Genomic DNA, 12,742 nt, shown 5'->3' on the forward strand with positions numbered 1-12,742 from the left:
TTCCTGTCAGTTTTGTGCATCAGTTCACAGGTCTGTAGCTTCCCCTCTGGATTGCCTTGAACTGGTTTGGTGGTGGTGCTGAGGGCCTCCAACCTAGGGGCAAGGGGTTCAGGTGGCTCCTCCTCTCCATCCAGGGGTGGCCCTGCCCCCTCCCCTCTTTGCCAGAAATTGCCTTTTGTGAGGATCCTAGTGCACGCCAGAGGGACCGATGGGTTTGTGACAGCCACATCTCTGGGGCTTTTCTGCCTCCTTTGTCAGCTGGCATGTGAGGCCCACTTAAAAAGAGACCTCTGTGTTTAAAGCGTTTCCTGGGAAGCCAGTGATTGAGGATGGAGGAAGGAAACGAGAAAGTTCCAATTGAAGAAAGAGGCGGATACCTCCGGCTTTGCTGGCTTATTAATATACTGAGGTAGCCCTGACCCTGGCTGGCAGAGGCAGAGCTGGTCACAGCACTAAGCCTGCTCACAACCTTTCAATTGCTCCCCAGAGTCCTTAGGGTAACCCTGAGGGATGTCCCAAGAGGATTTACAAGGCTCTACGGGAGCTGGCCCTGCTTGCCCTGTGCCCCACCTCACCCCGCCCCCTTACCCCACCACTCCACCAGTTCCACTGAATTTCTTTCAGTTCCTCAAATGTGGTCTGCTTCCTCTCTTCCCCAACTTCCAAACACGCCTCTTCTTGCTGCTCCTAACTCATCGGCAAGTTTTTGCAAACTTGTATTGAACATTTCTACCCCAGGGGAGCCGTCCTTCACCCCCCCGCCCCCCCACTCTGGATGAGGTTTCTCTATGAGCTTCCACAGACCTCCTACTTAACTGATTACTTACACACTACTTTGTAATTACACGTTTGTCTGTCTCTCCTAACTGGATTGTAAACACCCGAAGGCAGCACGAAGTCATCTGTCTTGCCCACCGTTGTTTTCCCAGGGCACGGCCAGTGCCTGGCACACGGTAGTGCTCTACAAGTGTTTGTTGAACACATGGGCATTATGCCAGTATGACAACAGAAGGTCCAGTGGTCCTTCCCATGTTTGCATTTACCATGTTTATTTGAGTTAAGTCCCTGCTGAGACACAAGGAAAGGCCCTGAATTAGACAGACATGGTGCAGTTGAGCTGGCCTGCCCTCCCTTCTTCCTTCTTTCTCATCCCACCTTTTCCTCAATTCCTTCCCAAAGATTCTTGGTTTTCCCCAGTTATCCCAGTCAGCTTAGGGCCCCTCATGGAGCAATTTGTTTGTGTCTAGACTGACACTTGTCTCAGAGTTAGTTATTGGTTATATATTTTTTAATTTGAAAATTAGTTAATTAATTTTTAAAAAAGATTTTATTATTCATGAGAGATGGAGAGAGAGGCAGAGACACAGGCAGAGAGAGAAGCAGGCTCCATGCAGGGAGCCCGATATGGGACTCGATTCCGGGACTCCGGGATCACACCCTGAGCCAAAGGCAGGTGCTCAACCGCTGAGCCACCCAGGCGTCCCTGAAAATTAATTTAATATTAGTTATATCTTAAGTGATTTCATATGTATGCCTTATCTTTCCCACATTTTTCTCGAGAGTAGAAAGAATGTCTTCTTTTATCAATCCCTTCTTTAGTACCCAGTGTGGTACACAATTTTAAATATTTATTTATTTTTATATTTTATTTATTTATTCACGAGAGACACAGACAGAGAGAGAGGCAGAGACACAGGCAGAGGGAGAAGCAGGCTCCATGCAGGGAGTCCGAATGTGGGATTCGATCCTGGGTCTCCAGGATCACGCCACCCTGGGCTGAAGGCGGTGCTAAACTGCTGAGCTTCCCTCACCCCCCCCTCCCCCGGGCTGCCCAATTTTAAATATTTAATGAGTAAACATAGGATGACTTGAAGTCGCATTTTTCTTTACATGTTGTGTTTGTTACAGTCCCGCCGTGGAAATGCATGGTCAATGTATTTGGTGATGTGGCAATTGGGAAAAGTTTCTTAAAGGAAACTGTGCTTCCAGGATGGGCTTGGAAATTGTAACCCAGAACTATGTGCAGCCCTGGTCGGTTGGCAGAAGCTGAGAGCCCACAGCCTGGGAAAAATGTTGTTCCAGGGTGCCCTCTAGCGATCCAAGGCACCACTAGGTCAGCAGCCAGGACCAGAGGCTCTTGAACTTCAGCAGGAAGCAGAATCATGGTGGGAGCTGATAACACTAGAGACACCAGGATGCCAAGCCATCGGGGAGACCGATCCTCTTAATCAGCATTTTTAAGGATCTGATGCACAGTCTTCAGATCACACTGCAAAATATCAACTAGGTGATGCCCATTAGAGAAAATGTTCCAGATATGCAGTCTGAGGACACCCAATGTCATTCTTTTGCTTATAGGGATGGATCCCGTGATCCTTGCTCACAGGTCAAGTGTGGACCTCAGTGAGAAAGAGAGAGACTCAGAGGTGGCCTAGATCTGGTATAAAGTATGGTCTGGGACACACAAGAGCAGCAAGCAGCATTTTTAGCTGGACCATTGAGTAAATGTTTTAAAAAGGACTGTTACTTTCTCTTGATGTCTATTCTCCAATCAAGAGAAAGGACGCCCCTCTTTTCTTCTTGTGCCTTTGCTGGCCATGGGCACCTGGTTTCTATTGAGCACATGTTCCAGGGCCAACTCTATGTTTGACTGTTCCCGTATATTTGTGAAAGTCCCTGGAATCAACACAAGTGAGGTATTCCTTATGCCATACAAGCAGAGAGAAGGATTGCTGGACAACTGGTTCAAGCATAGGCAACTGCTAGAATTTACTTTTGTGTGTTCTGTCCTGTTAAGCCAATATGCTAGAAAGATAAAGCAACAACCTCATCCTTTTCTCCATTGTAAAAAGAGCTAATTGATGCTCAGAAATCCAGTAGACAATTTTTTATAAAGATTTTATTGATTAAAAAAAAGATTTTATTGATTTGAGAGAGAGAGAAGAGAGAGAGAGAGAGAGAGAGAGAGAGAAAGTGCATAAGCCAGCACAAGCAGGGGGAGGAGTAGGGGGAGAGGGAGAAGCAGGTTCTCCGCTGAGCAGGGAGCTGGACTCAGGCCTTGGTCCCAGGACCCTGGGATCATGACCTGGGCCGAAGCAAACATTTCACTGATTGAACCACCCAGGCGCCCCCCAGTAGACTATTTTTTGAAAAATTGTATCTGAGTCCCCATCAGTATTTCCTCCTGCTTAATAATTTCCCAATTAAAGGCTGCTGCTTTAATTAGGGATTGTTAGCACATTAAAATGTTTGTTGAACTTTGAAAGGTGATAAATCACTCTGATGATTTGCAATCTAATACTCAAGTCTCATTATTTTATGTGCTTTTTCATGTACTAATAGCACCTAATGAATTCAGTTAAATGGTAAAACCACATTTATTGAGTGTCTCCTATGTGTCTGGACACTGTGTTAGGCTGTGGAAATATAAAGGAAGCTAGGAAAGCCTGAGTGCTGACCCCACCAGGGTCGGGGCTTAGAGGGGACATTACCTCTGATGCAGTGTAATGAGTACCGTGCCAGAAACATGAACCCAGGGCTAGGATAGCACAGGACAATTACGACTCTCCATGGGAACCAGTTGATAGAGAAATGCTATCACAGATCCACTCTAATATTCTAATAATTGATGAACATTAGTATTTTTCATGAGGAATTGGATAAAACCGTGTCATTCATTTTCAAATGATCTTGGACACAAGAGTTCTCAAATCTCTCTTCTCCAAAATAGCAATGTTGTCTTTCACACCCCCACCCCCATTATTTTATCTTTAAAACAAAACATTAGGTGCTGGCCTGACACCATCTGATTTCTCTCCTGTTCATTTGCTTGTCTGGAAAACTTTAAGCATAGGCTCGCAGAGCCCTTAATGAGAAAGCTCATTAGAAAGCCGTCTGAAATGGGGAAACAAATTACATGCACAACACAGTCCCCTCTTTCCTCTCCATTTCCTTCTCCCCCTCCCAGGGTTAGAAATGACAAGGCGAAGTGACTCATCGGGTCAAAACAAAGCACTGCCGAATGGGTCTGTCTTTACCTTGTTGCTTTGATGACATTTATCTTGCTTCACTGCAGCACTAAAATGTTGCCCAAACAGCAGGAGGGCCTCGTGCTTGTAATGATGGCCTTATAAAGCCTTTGATTGTGTGTATTTGGGTGGAACTTGAGCTTGTAATTGGCCATGCACACATTGTCTGATTTCAGAGCCTCTCCCTAGAAAGCTTGTTTATTCCTGGTGCAGAGGGGCGTTTCCTTCCTTCCAGGTGTATCTGTGGCTACCTTATGAAAGTTTCCTCTGGAGGATTATTTCAGGATGGTAGTGGTCCTATTCAGAGCCGGCCCAGCTGCAAAGTCCTTCTCTAACCCCTCCAATCAGGAGTCTCCTGAGCCAGGGTAGACTTCCTGCCTCCTGGCTCAAAAGGAAGTGATGGCAGTGACTGTCCACTGGGAGGAAGAAATGGGAGGTGGTTTTCTTTTTTTTTTCTTCCTTCTTCTCTTATCCTGGAGTTTGCAAAAGGAAGGCTACAAACACCAAACAATCCTTCCACACCTGGTAGCAAGGCACTGTTTGTGGGGAAGAAGGAAATCCTTCCTGCCATCTTGCCTATTGATTTCTATAATTTGCTGGGGTTGAAGCACTTAGGATTAAATACTTGCAATGGGGTTCTTTTCTGTGCTGAGGGAGAGAGACTGACTCCTTTAAAGTAAGAAGACGAGGGTCTATCACATATTTGGCTCTTTTCCATTTTTTAAAATTATTTTTATTTTTTTAGAGTAGGCTCCACGCCCAACATGGGGCTTGAACTCATAACCCTGAAATCAAGAGTGGCATGCTTTACCAGCTGAGCCAGCCAGGAGCTCCCTAGCTGTTTGACTCTTGAGAATTTGCAAAACACCTCCAAACCCAAGTATCTCTCATGTGCCAGGCCCGGAGCCAGGCACCAAGAATGTAAACATGGAGAAGTCACTGAATCCATCCTGAACTTGTTCCTAATCTGGGGAACATGGACACACAAATAGTCCCAACACAACATGTTCCGTGCTTTCCCGAAGCCATGGAAGAGTGGCCAAGAAGGCAAGAGGAGGGGGAGAAGAGCAAGAAAAAGGTGAGAGGTGGGGACACTGTGGTTAGGGAGGTCCCATGGATTGGAAGCTCCAGCAGTATTTTTAAAAAAATATTTTATTTATTCATTCATGAGAGACACAGAAAGAGAGAGGCAGAGACACAGGCATAGGGAGAAGCAGGCTCCATGTGGGGAGCCCGATGTGGGACTCAATCCCATGACTTCAGGATCATGCCCTGTGCGGAAGGCAGCTTCAACCGCTGAGCCACCCAGGCGTCCCTCCAGCAGGATTTTGAAGATGAAAAGTGAGTTCATGTAGAGAGAGAGAGGGCTGGTAGAAAAAAAACATTGGTAGCAAGGGCAAGGCTGAGAAGGAGTGGGCTCAATAGGAGGAAACTGGCAGAGACTGGCTCCAAATGCTGCTAGAGGCTCGTGATGGTGTGGACGGACTGGCATCCATTGGACTGATTGGACTGGACATATGGACATCGGTAGTGATGGTACCGAGAACAACTTCAGGACACTTAGGGGAAGATCCCAGGGGAGAGTGAGTGAAGGGAAGAAGAGCAATGGGGCTGCGGTGGGGGGGGGGGGGGGGCGGTGCGTGGAGATGAATAGAGTGTTAGCTGGAGAGGGAAGAGGGATGAAGGAAAGTCTTCCTTGTTTCGGTCTCTAACTGAAACTTGGTATGGTTCTATACCCCAGGGCGGGAGGCGGTGGCGAGGGAAGAGTTAATTTAAAGCAGCCAGATGGGATCAAATAGGGTTAATTCCTACCTTGTAGTCCTTCTGAGGATTAAATGAGATCCACCCCCAGGCCAACCCTTTCTGTAAAGAGATACACACATGTGAAATATGATTATCCTGCTATTGAAATAAAACCTCCACGCAGCGCAAGGCTGCTGAGTTGGGCAAATCTCCCTTATCTCCCTTATCACTTGGCAGCTCTCAGAGGCCAATCTCCCTCTCGGTAGCCTTTTTGTGTGCGTGCTGCTTTCCTATTTCCTCTTGCCACCACTTTAGACCGAGAACCCAAGAATGAACTGAGCCCTTCTCGACATTTCTTCCTGCCAACAACACAACTCACCAGTTCCTCTGGATCACGGCAGGAAGTTGGGGGCTGATAAGTGAGAAGCATTAAGGGAGGGGCTCAAGCCTTCTTATTGTTAAGAGGTGGGGCTCACGTCCAGACCTCTTGGAAACTTGCTTTGTCAGTTGATCGGCTTTTCATCGGATAGATAACCCCAGAGCTACCTGGGTCATCAGGACTCTGAAGTAGCCTGGCCCATCACAGACACAAGTGGCATCCTTTTCCTTCTTCATGGATGAACTGGGAGTCCCACCAGGGCGGAGATTTTTTGTATGTTATGCTCACTGCTGTATCCCCAGTGACTAGAACAGTGTCTGGCACATGGATGGTATCTATTAAATATGTGTAAAGTGAATGAATTCACCCAATCATTCATCCTTTCATCGATTCAATCAAAATGAGTGTGTCCTATGAGTGTGTCCTAACCAAGCCCATCCTAGATAAACAGAGATAAGTAATACTTGTTACTTTTTTTTAAGATTGATTAATTAATTAACTTATTTATTTATGATAGACATAGAGAGAGAGGCAGAGGAGACACAGGAGGAGGGAGAAGCAGGCTCTATGCCAGGAGCCCAACCTGGGACTCGATCCTGGGACTCTAGGATCGCGCCCTGGGCCAAAGGCAGGTGCTAAACCGCTGAGCCACCCAGGGATCCCTACTTGCTACTTTTTAAAAAATGTAGGGGCACCTGGGGGGCTCAGTGGTTGAGCGTCTGCCTTTGGCTCAGATAATGATTCCAGGGTCCTGGGATTGGTCCCACATCCGGCTCCCCACAGGGAGCCTGCTTCTTCCTCTGCCTGTTTCTGCCTCTCCTTCGATGTCTCTCTTGAATAAATAAATAAAATCTTTTTAAAAATGTATATTCTGTGCCAGGCACTTTACATAGAATAGTAATCACAATCACTTTACAAATGGAGAAACTGAGACTCAGAAAGAAGATGCTTGGAGGAGGATATACAGCTGAGAAGTGGTGAAGCTGGAAACCTATATGCCCTTGTTACATACTACCTGCTTCTCCAGCCTGGTCTCTCCACATTCTCTAGCTCAAGCCATAATTTTAGTCATAGCTGACCATTTACAGTGTCTTGAACATGCCACATTCTCTCTCCTGTGCGCCTTTGCTTGGGACTTGTTTAGCTGTGCCTTCTGTCTGCTGATTTCTTCCTCTTCTTTTCTCTGGGAGGCTCTCTTGAAATGATGCTCTCCAGCTGGGGTAGGTTGACCTTCCCCTGTGCTGCCCCAGCCCCTTTGCAGCCCACTGTCACAGGACATATCACAGGCATCTTTGATGCCTAATTAAATGTGCCTCGCTCCATTAGATGGTGAGAGGTTCAAGGGCTGGGACTGTCTTCGTAGTGGGAGCTGCCATCTACTGAGTGCTGCCATGTACTCCCTTCCCTTGCTTAATTCTCAACCACCACCTGAGGTGGGGATTACTGTTCTTGCCTCCCATATGAGGATATGGAAGCCCAGAGAGGATAAATAACTTTCCCAAGGTCATCATAAGTAAGCAGCTAAGTCGGAATCACACATAAGTACGTGTGATTTCAAGGCCCCAATTCTTTTTGCTTTGCTATGCTAGCATCAGACCTATCCATGATGCTCACAGCTCAGCTGCTGGGATAGAAAGACAGATAAATACTACCTGAATAAAGAAATTAGCAAGCTAATACAGGTTTATACGACATTCTCTGGGAAAACACACGGAAGGGAAGAATTTGTTCTCCCTCGGGGAGGAGGGGTTGGAAAAGCTTCATAAAGTTGCCAGAATGCTTGGGAACTTGTAAACTGGTTCCATAATTATAGTTTAAGATGGAAAATAGATCCCTGCATCAAATACTGGTGATTAGTTTTGGGGGCCATGGCAGCTATTTGTTCGGGCCACCACTGCTTCCAAATTGGCCCGTCAGGGTGCCAGGAATTTTGCCCAAATGCCTGCTGGTACCTGCTGAAGTGATGGCTGGTAACCAGGCAACCCGGTCAGCACATTGTTTCATTAAAATCGTGTGTGTGTGTGTGTGTGTGTGTGTGTGTGTGTGAAAACTACTTCACATAATCACAGTCTTCATCTCACATATGATATTTCAAATCTAAATGAAAACCATCCATTTTCAAGCTTATGGCTACCTGGAATAGGGTAGTAACTCCTAATCATGTGTTCCTTGCCTGCTCCTGTCTCTCAGCTGCACACATCCCTGGAGGCTGCTGTCTCTATATTCTCTCCTTCAGGGAGTTCCTCTCTTTTCTAGGCTAGAACTACTGTAAAATTCCTATAAAATTAAGCTTAAAACCACAAGCAAAGCATGGCTTTAAAACGTACACTACAAAAGCTTCTTTGTTTGCTCTGGAGGGGGATGTGTGGGGAGGCACAGTGGGCGGCTGGTACCCAGATACCGGTGTCGTGGCTCGGGCATCGGGCAATCCGGAGGCTTCCCTAACTGGCTCCATTTCCTAACTGTGGCCTTGGGCAAGTTACTGACTTCACCTCCTTAAGCCTACATTCCTGATCCATGAAAGAGTGAAAATAATAGTATACCAGTAGCAGGATGATTGCAGGACTAATGAAATCATGCAAAAGCACTTATTGACTGGTTTGTAATGTTACCAATAAGCGCTAGTTGTAATGATAATTATTATTACACTTAACAATGGCAGGATGAACCAATCTGGGTGACAGTGATTTGCAACCTATGAAGCTCTGTGAAAATGTGAAATAGTATTATTATGGTGTCTAGTGTTGAGTGAATGCCAAAGAGCTTGGTAGAAAGAGAAACAAGCAGGAAATCAGGAAAGCTGGATCCTTTTTTTTTTTCTTTTTCTAAAGGTTTTATTTATTTATTTGAGAGAGAGAAAGAGAGTGCACAGGAGCAGAGGAGAGGGTGTAGAGGGAGAGGGAGAAGCAGACTCCCCACTGAGCAGGGAGCCCAATTCCAGGACTCTGAGATCATGACCTGAGCGGAAGGCAGGTGCTTAACTGACTGAGTCACCCAGACACCCCAGGAAAGCCAGATCTTAATGCTACTCTTGCCATTAACCCTGCACTGTGACCTCGGGCCAGTCTCTTTCTGAGCCTCAGCTTTCTGGCTTGTAAGTAAAGCAGTTTGATTAGATTATCTTGAGATCAATCCCAGCTCTGAAATTCTATGATTCCATGAATATTGGAGCAAATAAGTGACATAGCACAGCTTACACAGTTTTTGGAATAGAGTGGAAGGTCAATACATACTATGTGGTTCATGCCTGAGGTTGATAAAAGTTAACCCCAACTGCAGCGATCAGAAAGAGCAATCTGGGGGAATTCAGTGAAAAGGCAAACTAATCTGCCACACCTCGGGAATCTTGGAGGACATTACTGTGGCAGAAAGTAATAATTTCTATCATCTATAATGGCAATACTAAACTCAAAAGTAATAATTTCTATCTATAATGGCAATACTAAACTGGGACACAGTCTCTATTCCCGAGGAGCTGACAAACTATTGGATAAAGCATTATAATGGTGGGGATACCTTTACATTTTCGGTATAATCCTGTATAGTGCTAATATTGCTCATAGATTATTTGTCCATTGTTCTGTAAAAATATAGCTGCTTGTGTATTCACCTCTGACTTTGCTTCTCCACCCTCAGCCCTCCAGCAGCTTCTGGACGTTAAATATTATCTCTTCATGTGAGTGGTACCAGAAGGAAGAGTCATATATTACTCTTTTACTTCCTAGGAGCCCCTTGAACTGGTTTGCAGGGCAGCTCTGGATTCTTTCTTATTCTTTTCAGAGGACAGATCAGTTGAGATATGGCTGCTTGGCCTGAGTCTTCCCCAGGGCTCCAATTTTATTTTTCCTGTCCACTCTGCCCCTTGGCCCTCAATTAAGACAAAATAACCAGAAATGATAACAATAACGAGACAGTGCAGTGTGGTGGCAGCACTTCGATCAATCCATGGATAGGCTAAATATTTCTTTTGCTACTATAGCAACTACTATTGAATGCCTTGTCACTTATCTTTGAAACTCTTTGGAAATGTGGAAGTGGTTTTGCATGTAAATGCTTAAATCACCTCATTTAGTGAAGACACTTTCATCTCCCTCCAAGATTCTTCTTAAAGAGACTTTTACTATTTTTTTCAGATATCATTAGAAATGTAGAATGCCGTATTGATAGATTTCCCCCAAACTCACTGATTTTCATACTCCCTGAGAGTGACAAGGATATTATGAAAACCACAATAGAAAGAATTTCCATAAAAATACTTAATCAAAAATAAAAGACCTGATGCTTAAAGATACTTCCAATTATCTGGAAAATTGATGAGATAATTGAGTGCTCATTTAACAATTCGTTAGATAAACATGTATTAAATGCCTAAAAGTATTGTATGTGCAGAGCCCTTCAAACATAAAAGAGATTAAGAAATGGTTGCTACTTTCAAGGAGTTCAATTAAAAATTGCTTGCTTTATATCTTGTACAAATACCTAATATTTTATAAAACATTTTCCATATGTAGCAACTCATTTCATCCTCAGAACAATCAATCCTTGTTTCACACTTCATAAACTTGAGGTTTATTGTTGCTCACTGTTATTTGGCAACCAGAATGTTCATTTTGATTCCTGGTTTGATTTTATGTGCTTCATGACTAAGAGTTCACAAAGCATTCATTGGAAATAAAGTTTTTTCATCTTCTTGCTCTCTAGTCCTTGCTCTTCTTAGGTCTGAGTTCCCTCCTGAAAGTGTCAAGGGCTAAAATGACTTTTCAAATTCTCTGGCAGGGACCTCTACTGCACACCTGTGGTGGGGACCTGATTCTTGATTTCCTCTCCCTTTTTATTTTTTATTTTTAAAAAAGATTTATTAATTTATTTATTCATGAGAGACATAGAGAGAGAGGCAGAGACATATAGGCAGAGGGAGAAGCAGGCTCTTTGCAGGAGCCGGATACAGACTTGATCCTGGGATTACAACCTGAGTGGAAGGCAGCCACCCAACTGCTGAGCCACCCAGGCATCCCTTACTTTTTAATTTCTTAAAAAATATTTTATTTATTTATTTGACACAGAGAGAGAGAGCATAAGCAGGAGGAGGTGCAAGCAGAGGCAGAGAAGCAGGCTCCTTATAGAGCAGGGAGCCCGATGTAGGGCTCAGTCCCAGGACTCCGGGATCATGACCTGAGCTGAAAGAAGGCAGACACTTAACCAACTGAGCCAACCAGTTGCCCTTTGGATTCCTCTCTTACCCAAACTTCTAGACCAGAATTCAGGAGTACATTGCTACTTCATTTTCGCTTTCTAATTTCCCTTTATTCCACTCCTGATCATTCCTTCCAGGTCATTTGCCATCTTGGGCTATTTTCTACCAAAAGGTTGAAAGAATTGGGCAATTCTGGATTTATCCTGTCCCATGTTTTCATGTAGAGAGGAGGAAACTGGGGCTCACAGCCATCAGTTGTAATGCCAAAGCCGCACAGATAGGTGGTAGAGCTGGACTTGAACCCGAGAGGCTATGTTTTTTGACCAGATGTCTTTTAAAGACATCAAGTTGTGTTTAAAAGCCATCTATCAAATGATATACTACTCTTCCTCCTCGGATTAAGAGCTTCTTTTACCTTGCTAACATGTAAACATTTGGTTACTGTTACAACAGAAATCTACCCAGTTTTATAATGTTTCACAGATCACATGGTTGTGTTTTTCCAGAGTATACGTGTTCACCAAGGAATTAAGTAGTGACTGAGTCCATTACTGAGCATCTACTATGTACCAGGCATAACAGAGGCATCAGGAATATAAAAACCACCAGCTTTGGGCCTGCCTTTAATTGAAAGTATTCTTTGGATCTGTGTAAGATCATTCAACCGTGGATTAATTTATTTTTATTTTTTTAAAAATCTTTATTTATTTATGATAGTCACAGAGAGAGAGAGAGAGAGAGAGAGAGAGAGGCAGAGACATAGGCAGAGGGAGAAGCAGGCTCCATGCACCAGGAGCCCTACGTGGGATTCGATCCCGGGTCTCCAGGATCGCGCCCTGGGCCAAAGGGAGGCGCTAAACCGCTGCGTCACCCAGGGTTCCCTCAACCGTGGATTACTAGTAACCAAATAATTTTAGTGTAAATAGTCCTGCAAATGTGAGAAAAATTAGTAACAAGAAGAACTGAGCTCCGGTAAGGTGTTGATGCAGTCCTTGCGGCCTTTAACCCGAACATTTAGGATTTCGCAGCGCAGAGGACCCAAGAAGTGCTATTTGACTGTCACCAACCGTGGTTTTATTTTTATTTATTTATTTTTTAAAGATTTTATTTATTTATTCATGAGAGACACACACAGAGAGAGGCAGAGACACAGGCAGAGGGAGAAGCAGGCTCCATGCACCGGGAGCCCGACGTGGGATTCGATCCCCGGTCTCCAGGATCACACCACGGGCTGAAGGCGGCGCTAAACTGCTGGGCCACCCAGACATCCCCACCAACCCTGGTTTTAAAAGTCTCCTGGGGGATCCCTGGGTGGCTCAGCGGTTTAGTGCCTGCCTTCGGCCCAGGGCGTGATCTTGGGGTCTCGGGATCGAGTCCCACGTCGGGCTCCCTGCATGG

The sequence above is a fragment of the Canis lupus genome, chromosome 7, assembly GCF_011100685.1.
Source record: "Canis lupus familiaris isolate Mischka breed German Shepherd chromosome 7, alternate assembly UU_Cfam_GSD_1.0, whole genome shotgun sequence".
Taxonomy (NCBI): Eukaryota; Metazoa; Chordata; class Mammalia; order Carnivora; family Canidae; genus Canis; species Canis lupus.